Source organism: Sturnus vulgaris, chromosome 10 (genome assembly GCF_052056855.1).
Source record: "Sturnus vulgaris isolate bStuVul1 chromosome 10, bStuVul1.hap1, whole genome shotgun sequence".
Classification (NCBI taxonomy): Eukaryota; Metazoa; Chordata; class Aves; order Passeriformes; family Sturnidae; genus Sturnus; species Sturnus vulgaris.
The window spans coordinates 7,434,690-7,442,422 of NC_142252.1; the positions used below are offsets into that span (position 1 = coordinate 7,434,690).

The 7,733-nt window shown below is 36.4% G+C and overlaps 1 long non-coding RNA gene across 1 annotated transcript in view; it reads left to right on the forward strand.

Moving 5' to 3' along the window:
* Positions 1-5,102, forward strand: part of LOC148222625 (uncharacterized) — a 48,552-nt gene extending 43,450 nt beyond the window's left edge. Inside the window, exons 3-7 of the long non-coding RNA XR_015805648.1 lie at positions 1,206-1,260; positions 2,781-3,089; positions 4,036-4,230; positions 4,440-4,508; positions 4,611-5,102. This is a non-coding gene — a long non-coding RNA (uncharacterized LOC148222625). The remainder of the gene's footprint in view (positions 1-1,205; positions 1,261-2,780; positions 3,090-4,035; positions 4,231-4,439; positions 4,509-4,610) is intronic.
* The last annotated feature ends 2,631 nt before the right edge of the window (positions 5,103-7,733 follow it).

The following is a 7,733-nucleotide window of genomic DNA, read 5'->3' on the forward strand; positions in this document are numbered from 1 at the left end:
AGTTTGACACTCCTGACTTGAGAGACATCATTGAACTTTGCTTTGAGAGGGTAAAAAAGTAGTAAGGAAATAAAATAATACACCGTAGATAAAAAGGCGCCAGAACCCCAAAATGTTCGTGCCTAATAAAAAAAAGACATTGGACTACTGAAGAAAACAGAATTATCTGGCTTCATGTGGGAGGTAGCTCTGTGGTGCAGAAGAGATGGAATTGGGAGCAGTCTGCCAGAGACAGGAAAGAAAAGAGAGGAAACTTCCTGCCCATACAGCTGGGAACATCTGGGAAGGAGGAGTGGAGAGCCACCCACTTATCTAGAAATGCCTTTCAAGAGTCCTTTTGAAATGGTGCACTTGGGAGAACATTTACCTGAACAACAGCAAGTAATCCCTAATTGAACTGCCAGAGGCTGTTTCTTGACAATGCAAAGCATTTCACTTTTCTGGTGCTGATTGATAGATGGGCTGGTTCTGCATTTGCCACTGCAATAGCAATCATCACAATGCTATCAAGTACGGTTTGGAGAGGGTTTTCATTCTTTCTCTTTTCAGTAACTTTACCAAGATCAAACAAAACAAATTGGCTTAAAAACACTCGAAGTATTTAGAAACTAATCCTTGTGTACCTAGTTTTGATTTATGTAAGTCATCCAAAAATTCAAAAAGTAGTAAATCTTAAAACAAAACTTAAGTTCTAGTGTGAAGTAAAAGCATCTCTATACCAATATTCATTGAAAAGTTCCTTTGAATTAGCTTCCTATCGTGGGTCTAGTTGTGTGTGTATATATAATTTAATGAATTTCTTGTTATCTCTAAGTTTGTGTTTTTAAAAATTACTGCTATTTTATAGTCGCTGCTGAGGCTAAACCCATGAGACTTTAAGGACAATATTTCTTCTTCATGCCTGAGTCTTGAGTTTTGTTGTCATTAAAACAGCAAGTTGGGAAAAGAAAATCTGTTCATGAAACAAAATCCATCCATCTACATGCCACACACTCGGAGTCTGGATCAGTTTGCACAGCCTGTTCTCACTGAGCCCAGCCTTGTTCGCATGTGCTGCATTTAGTATCAGCTGATGCATTATATCTAAATATGTTGTACTTTTCAATTCTTTGTCAGACACCTACAAGTTTACTTTAGTAATTTTAATTTTATTACAAGAATACTGTATCTGGACCTTTTGTTGACTTTGTTCATTGCTTTCACAGCAAGACTCTTCATGAAAATCATTAAAGACTCAATGAATCTTACAGATACCATAATGTGAGTATGTTCTCATCTTTCTTCCCAAAGGTGGTGGCCCCTGCTGAGTATGTAAACAGAAATGCAACCGAGTGTTGGCTGCGAGAAATGATGAAATAAATTGTTTAAACAGCACCAGGAGGTTGGGTGAACCAGACTCTTTTCTGGCACTGATATCGTTTCTGGGTTCTGTAAAAGGAAAACCTTAAACATTTAGAACAAGAAATCTCTTCAACCTTCTGCCTTTAATAACTAATACTTTACTTCTTCTTAGAATTGTTTCTCTACTTTGCACTTGAGGACACAGAACAGGTAGTGACATGGTCACATATATGGCACTGAGGAATCCCACCATTATGTTCAGTTCAATCAGACAATGTGTGACAAAAATAGATTTTTTTTATATTATATGTAAAATATATAATATATAATATATAATATATATTTTATATAAAAATATGTTGTTTTTTTTTTTTTTTCTAGCTGAAAATGCTGCAATTACTGCTACTCTGATGCCTATTCTTATCTAGAAGTACTGGAGGAGGAGTTGTCCATGAAAAGTTAGGGGAATAGAAATGAGAAAAAGTCAGCACCTTGTCCACATAAAGAAAGTCTTGGGCAAAACCTGTCATAGATTTAAAGCTTTGAATGTCCTTCACCCCAGCACTGCTTTTGGTGAATTTGCTGTTCCCAGGGAGATTGGCGTGGCCATTTCTCTCTATAATTTGAAAAATTTTCTCTGAATAACTAAGGTTTTATCCAACAATTACTGCAGGTAAAAAAACCCCAAAGCCTCCATTATTTTATGTATTTATCTAATTAATTATTTATTGTAAAACAAATCCATGAAATATCTCACCTGGATTTCTTCAGAATGCTGATCTACTGCACCCCTAGAAAGGGAGGTTGGTGGTGTTTTAGGCCACCTCTCTCTTCAATTTGATTGGTGATTTCTGATTTATTTACAAATCATGCTCATTCCCCATCCCTATGTAAGATGGGATCAATCTCATCCCAAAATTTGACACAATCCTGGCAGTGATTGAAGTGATTAGTATTAGCCATCAGTTTTAGCCTTCAGAATAAAATGTGGCAAGTGAATAAAGCCTGATGGCATGGCTGTGCAAAATTTCATTTAACAGCTCATTGCAGGCAGGCCAAGTTGGATTGCCAAATATATCAAATCACTTTTATAGATCTAAGCTGTCTACCTCCTGATTTTCTTAATCGTAAATGGTATAACAGATATTGCTATGGTTTTCCCATGCATTGTAAAAGGAAAGTGTTTCAAATAAGGAGCAGAGCAAGCTGATTTGTTTGGTTAAGTTTACAGGTATGTGTTGTATGTACTCCAGATGTTTGCACACATTCCCAGAGTCCTAGGGCCCTTTGTTTCTCCTGAATCCACTCTGCATACTCCAGACACATCCAGTCAGTAGGCAGTTGTTGTCAATGAGTCACTAAAAGGGCTCGTCTGTTATATATTTATGTACTTTTCATCCAAGAATGAATAGTTTTTGCTGTGTTGTTTCCAATTCCAGATACAAGGAAATATGCCAGAGTACAAGCTGCTTGCTTTATTTGCCTTTTGGTTCTGATCCTTCGTACACGGGATGACAAAATGTATCTACCCCTCTCTTCCTGGCCTTGAAGCTTTACCTGCATTTCTGCCATAGATCTGGTCCCTGTGTCTGTAATAATACATAGGTATTTCTGCCTTGTCACATGGTCTCTACACACTTCACACACATTCTGGGAGGAATGAGTTGCTATTATCCCTGTCTGAAAGACGAGGAGATGAAGCACAGAGAAGGAAAACGACTTCTTTAAGATCCCACACAAATATTATGGTGAGTTTGGGGCAGAACAGCAGTCTCTTGGGAATTCACTTTCATTCTGGCTTTGGATACTTGAGCCCAGATATGTTATTACCACAAAGTGATAGTTAACTCTGTAGATTTCCAGGATTCTCCTTTCCACCTACTTCTTATGAATGAAATTCTGAGTAATCAGCAGAAATGTCACTTGATACTGGGGAATCCCCAGTTCTGCTTTTCTAGACCCCAGGAAGCCTGGATGAAATGTCCATAGTTTGGTTGAGTATCACTTATTGAAATGACCTTCATTGCTTAGTAGCAGCATGATTTGTCAGCTGTATTAGAAAGTTATACTTTGTGTGATTTTAGTGTTAGAAATGTTAAATCTCACTGTGGGAATGGAAATTAGTGTGGGAAGGTTCACATGGGGGTCAGGACGATTGTCACATAATGCTTAACGAAGCCAAATTAGCTTCTAACATTTTGTGGAATGTTTTTATAGTTATTCAATATTCTGCAAACTAAAGGCTCTTTAGGGCTAAGATGTCAAACCTAGAATGCATTTATGTGTTCAAAGAGAAAAATTAAAATCAACAAAAACCAGGGAACTAGAAATTAGAGTTCAAATTCATTTTGGTATTATTTGAGTGGTTCACTGCAAAGGAATTTCTGTGAACAATTACTGCTGTTCAGTAAGTTCAAATTTTCAATATATTTTCAAAATAACCTTTAAATATTTTTTTTTTCAAATTATTGGTGTTGTAGTGGGTAGAATATCTCATACATAAATAAAATGCATATCAGGAGAGTTTAATTCCTCCAGTAAATGCTGCTCAAAAAGAGAAACGAAGGATTATTTTTCACACTGTTTGGTATTTAGAAGTCTAAACCTTAACTTTAATTTACATCAGTGACACTCTTTTACAAATGATAAATATAAGCAAAATCAGCCTTACAGCTTTTTTTTTTTTTCCCATAGAAATGAAGGTTTATGACATTATGCTGTTTGTGAATGAATATAGGAAGAGATGTCTGCGATATTTTTGTCTTTCCTTAAGAAATATTGCCTCTTTTGCTGAACCCAGACAATCAGGTCTCAGAAATGCAACAAATGTCGTGGAATGAAAACATTTGGTACAGAGGGATATCTCCAGTGTATCCTGTTTAGGAAAAGGTGAGAGTATGTGTTCAGTCCTTGTTAAACTTGATACAACCTTGACTGATGTCTAAACAACAGGAAAATCTCTTTGGAGCTTTTACTGATTGGTTGCACATTCTTAGTAAATTCAGTCAACCTTCACCTGTTCTGCTTCTTATAAAGCTTCTTATTTCTCTTTGGATGTTATCTGAGCACAGATATTCCATGTTCCCCTTAAATTCTAGGCAGCCCTGTTGGTAGCTGTATCTCACCCTGGCATTGTGCTTTCAGAGGAAGAAAAATAGGAAGAAATGGTAAGAAAGGACATTCCATTCTCTGCACAATAATCAATACAAATACCTTGGATATGAAGTAACTGTTAAATAAGAGCTAACATAAGCTTTGTTTTTTTAAAGAACCTTTGGTCTGCGATGTCAGTTGAATACGAGCTCATAGATGAATACTGAAAAGCACTGAGACTGATCTGAGCTATAAACAAGACCTTGTGAATGCTGCACAATTTTTATCACCTGTCCAGTCGACAGCAAAGGAAGTTATATGGGTCGGGTGGTCATTAGGAATCAAGGTATTAATTTTTTCACATTTAAAATGTGATTTTGAACATTGTGGGATATATAGTTCATTCATTTGTTACTGGATTTACCTTCTCTTGGAAGGGTCTGAAAAGAATAACTCTCAGGAAGGTGTGAATAAGGAGGGAAGAATTCTTATTTTAGCAGTCATTCATCTATCAGACAGCAGCAAATAATGTATTACCATAAGTATTCATTGTAAGACAGCATTTGTATAATTGGAAAATTTGCTCAAAACCTGAAAATTGCAACTGCATCATTTTTGATTTAAAAATAAGCAAAACAAAATAAAAAAGTATTCTCCTATTTCTTAAATGGTTTTGGAACATCTTCTTGAATTTATTCTTTTGACGTTAGATCTGCATCATGGGATTTTCTATAGTACTTCCTGCTATGTACCTTGCAAATCATTCTATTATTCTATTATTCCATTCTATTTTTCTATGCAAATTATTCCTGAATGTAACCACCAAAAGACCCCTCTATGAGAGAGAGATGAACCTCATATTATTTTTGACTGTACTTAGTATTTAAGAAGCTGTTTGCTCAAACAGAAGGGCATCCTTCAAACATAACTTCACAAAGGGTTTATAGGATTTTTCTTCCTGCCTCATTACAATTGTAGTCAGCAGCCATGCAGAAAATGTCACTTGAAGTGTAAAAGCAGGAAATATTGTCCTGAACAAGACGGTGCATTGGGCACACTCTCAAAGCCAGTCCTACTTAAAACTTCAGTAATCTGACTGAAGAGTTTAGTATTGATTTTCTCTCTTTTTCTTCTCTCCGACTTTAATTTGCAGTGTTGTAGAGTGCATTCACGTTCCTCTAAATGGCACAGCAGTCTTGGGCTCCATGCTTTTGTCTCAGATAGTTGCCAGTAAAGCAGGTACTTTCTTTGTTAGTGGCTCTGCTGAGCTAATCCCTGAATTGGTCAGTGGGAGACAAAATGTGGGGGCCCTGGAGGGAAAGACTGAAGATGTAGAAAGCAAGATGTAGAAAGCAAGATGTCCATAGAGACAAGAGGGAAATGTTTCCAGCTGTTTCCATTGCTAAAGGAGGGATAATCTGTGATAGATGAAGCAATTAGAAACAATTGCTGAGACACCAAAAATTGGGTCTTGCCTTCACAGCCGTCACACCTGTGGGTGGCAAGGAAGGGAGGAGGTGGCTCTGTGTTCTTTCTGTGAACGAGAGGTCACTTTGCAGTGATAAGATTGGCAGCAGTCACTGATTTATTGCAGAACAGAAAATAATGTATTACCATAAGTATCTATTGAAAGACAGCATTTATATAATTGGAAAATTTGCTGAAAGTCTGCAAATTGCAATTGGATCATAGAAAACATTGCATTGAGGGCATAAAATCAAGGATTAGAAGCTCTTAAGTCTCTAGCTGCCTTACTTAGAGAGGCATATTACTGTATTTCCAGATTTTATAAAAATCACTAGATATTTTTTTGTTTCAGGGAGCCTAAAGGAATTATTAAACACAGTTCAAATCACGTTTCAAATATTTTAGACTAAATGAAAATATTTACATTTTATTTTAGCTCTATTTTCCTAATAAAAGAGATCAACATAGTGAATTTTTGTCCATCCTGTGCTCGTTAACTTGTTGCAACTAAATTTGACAGGAGTATAATATTTTAAATTAATAGTTCTATTGAAGCAAAGAGACAATAAAGGCTACAATCTCACTATGATGTGAGATCAAGTCAGGTATTCCTGTCAGAGCAGGCAGAGGCACAAACAGGAAAGAAGCTGAGGATATGGGGAGGCTTTGGAGGATGCATTGAGATCCTGCTGAAGACTGGAAGAAAGGTGGATTCCTAGGTGTAAACAAAAGTTACTGCTCAAGTACAGAAGTGTGGGGATTTCAGGCACAAATCCACAGAAGTGAGGTCTCACAATAAATACAAATACATTCTTGCATAAACACAGAGACTCTCCTGTGTTTGAATATGAACATGTTCCACTGGCCTTTCAGTCCTTCAGCTAAAACTGATTTGTTTCCATAGAGAGTGAAAAATAAAAACACTCAAATACTAAAATCTTCATAGAAAAAAAAGATCTCCATCAATAATAGAGTTAGATATGAGTAATAGTGTAGTGAGGAAATCAGAGCAAACCTCTCTTTCCTTTGTCCATTTTTTTAGCCTGACAAAGAGTGGCTTTCCTGACAAGTCTGCAGAAATCCTGCTGGGAGGAGAGGGTGAGCACCAAGGAAAAGTTAGGGCCAGTGTATCCTTCTGAGTTGCAGAAAGGCAGATTTATGGGTTGGTCCTTATCAGGTTGATCTGGTTTGTAGCTTGAGTATTAAAATGATTTTTCTCTGGACAAATCCTTACTTCGCTGAGAACATTAAAATACCAGAGAGTTTAATATAGAGAATTGGAAAGAGCCCTTCTCGAGAAAGAGATAAAATGACATTCTTAAAACAGATTTTAAGGCTGCTGTGAACCCTTTTTGTCTGTCTTGAATAAGTGTGTTCCACTTTAATGAGATTATTTTGAGGCTCCCATCAGGTTTTATGCACAATTTTCTGCTGATTTTCCAACAAAGACTTCTTTCTGTTTTTCAATAGAATTTCCTTTCTATTGGGTTAACAGTAATGTCTTTATAGCTGATCAAATGTAGTCAAGTTAACTGACACACAAATTATTAAAAACACTTATTGCTCTGACTCATATATTTACACATTTATTCTTTAAATGTGTATATATATTTATATATCTCCATTATGTCAATATTTATTTTGTTCTTTGGCTGTTTAATCTAATGCTTGCAAGAGCATTTCCTTTCCCCATCTCAGGGTAGATGCAGTTGTACAGTTTAGGAGTATTATTTCCCTGCTGTGTCCTTTGTGAGTAAAAAGGAATGAGAAACCATTCAGAAGGAAGGCAAAAAAGAGGAGGCTAAAGGCAAACTATAGCTTAGCATCACTTG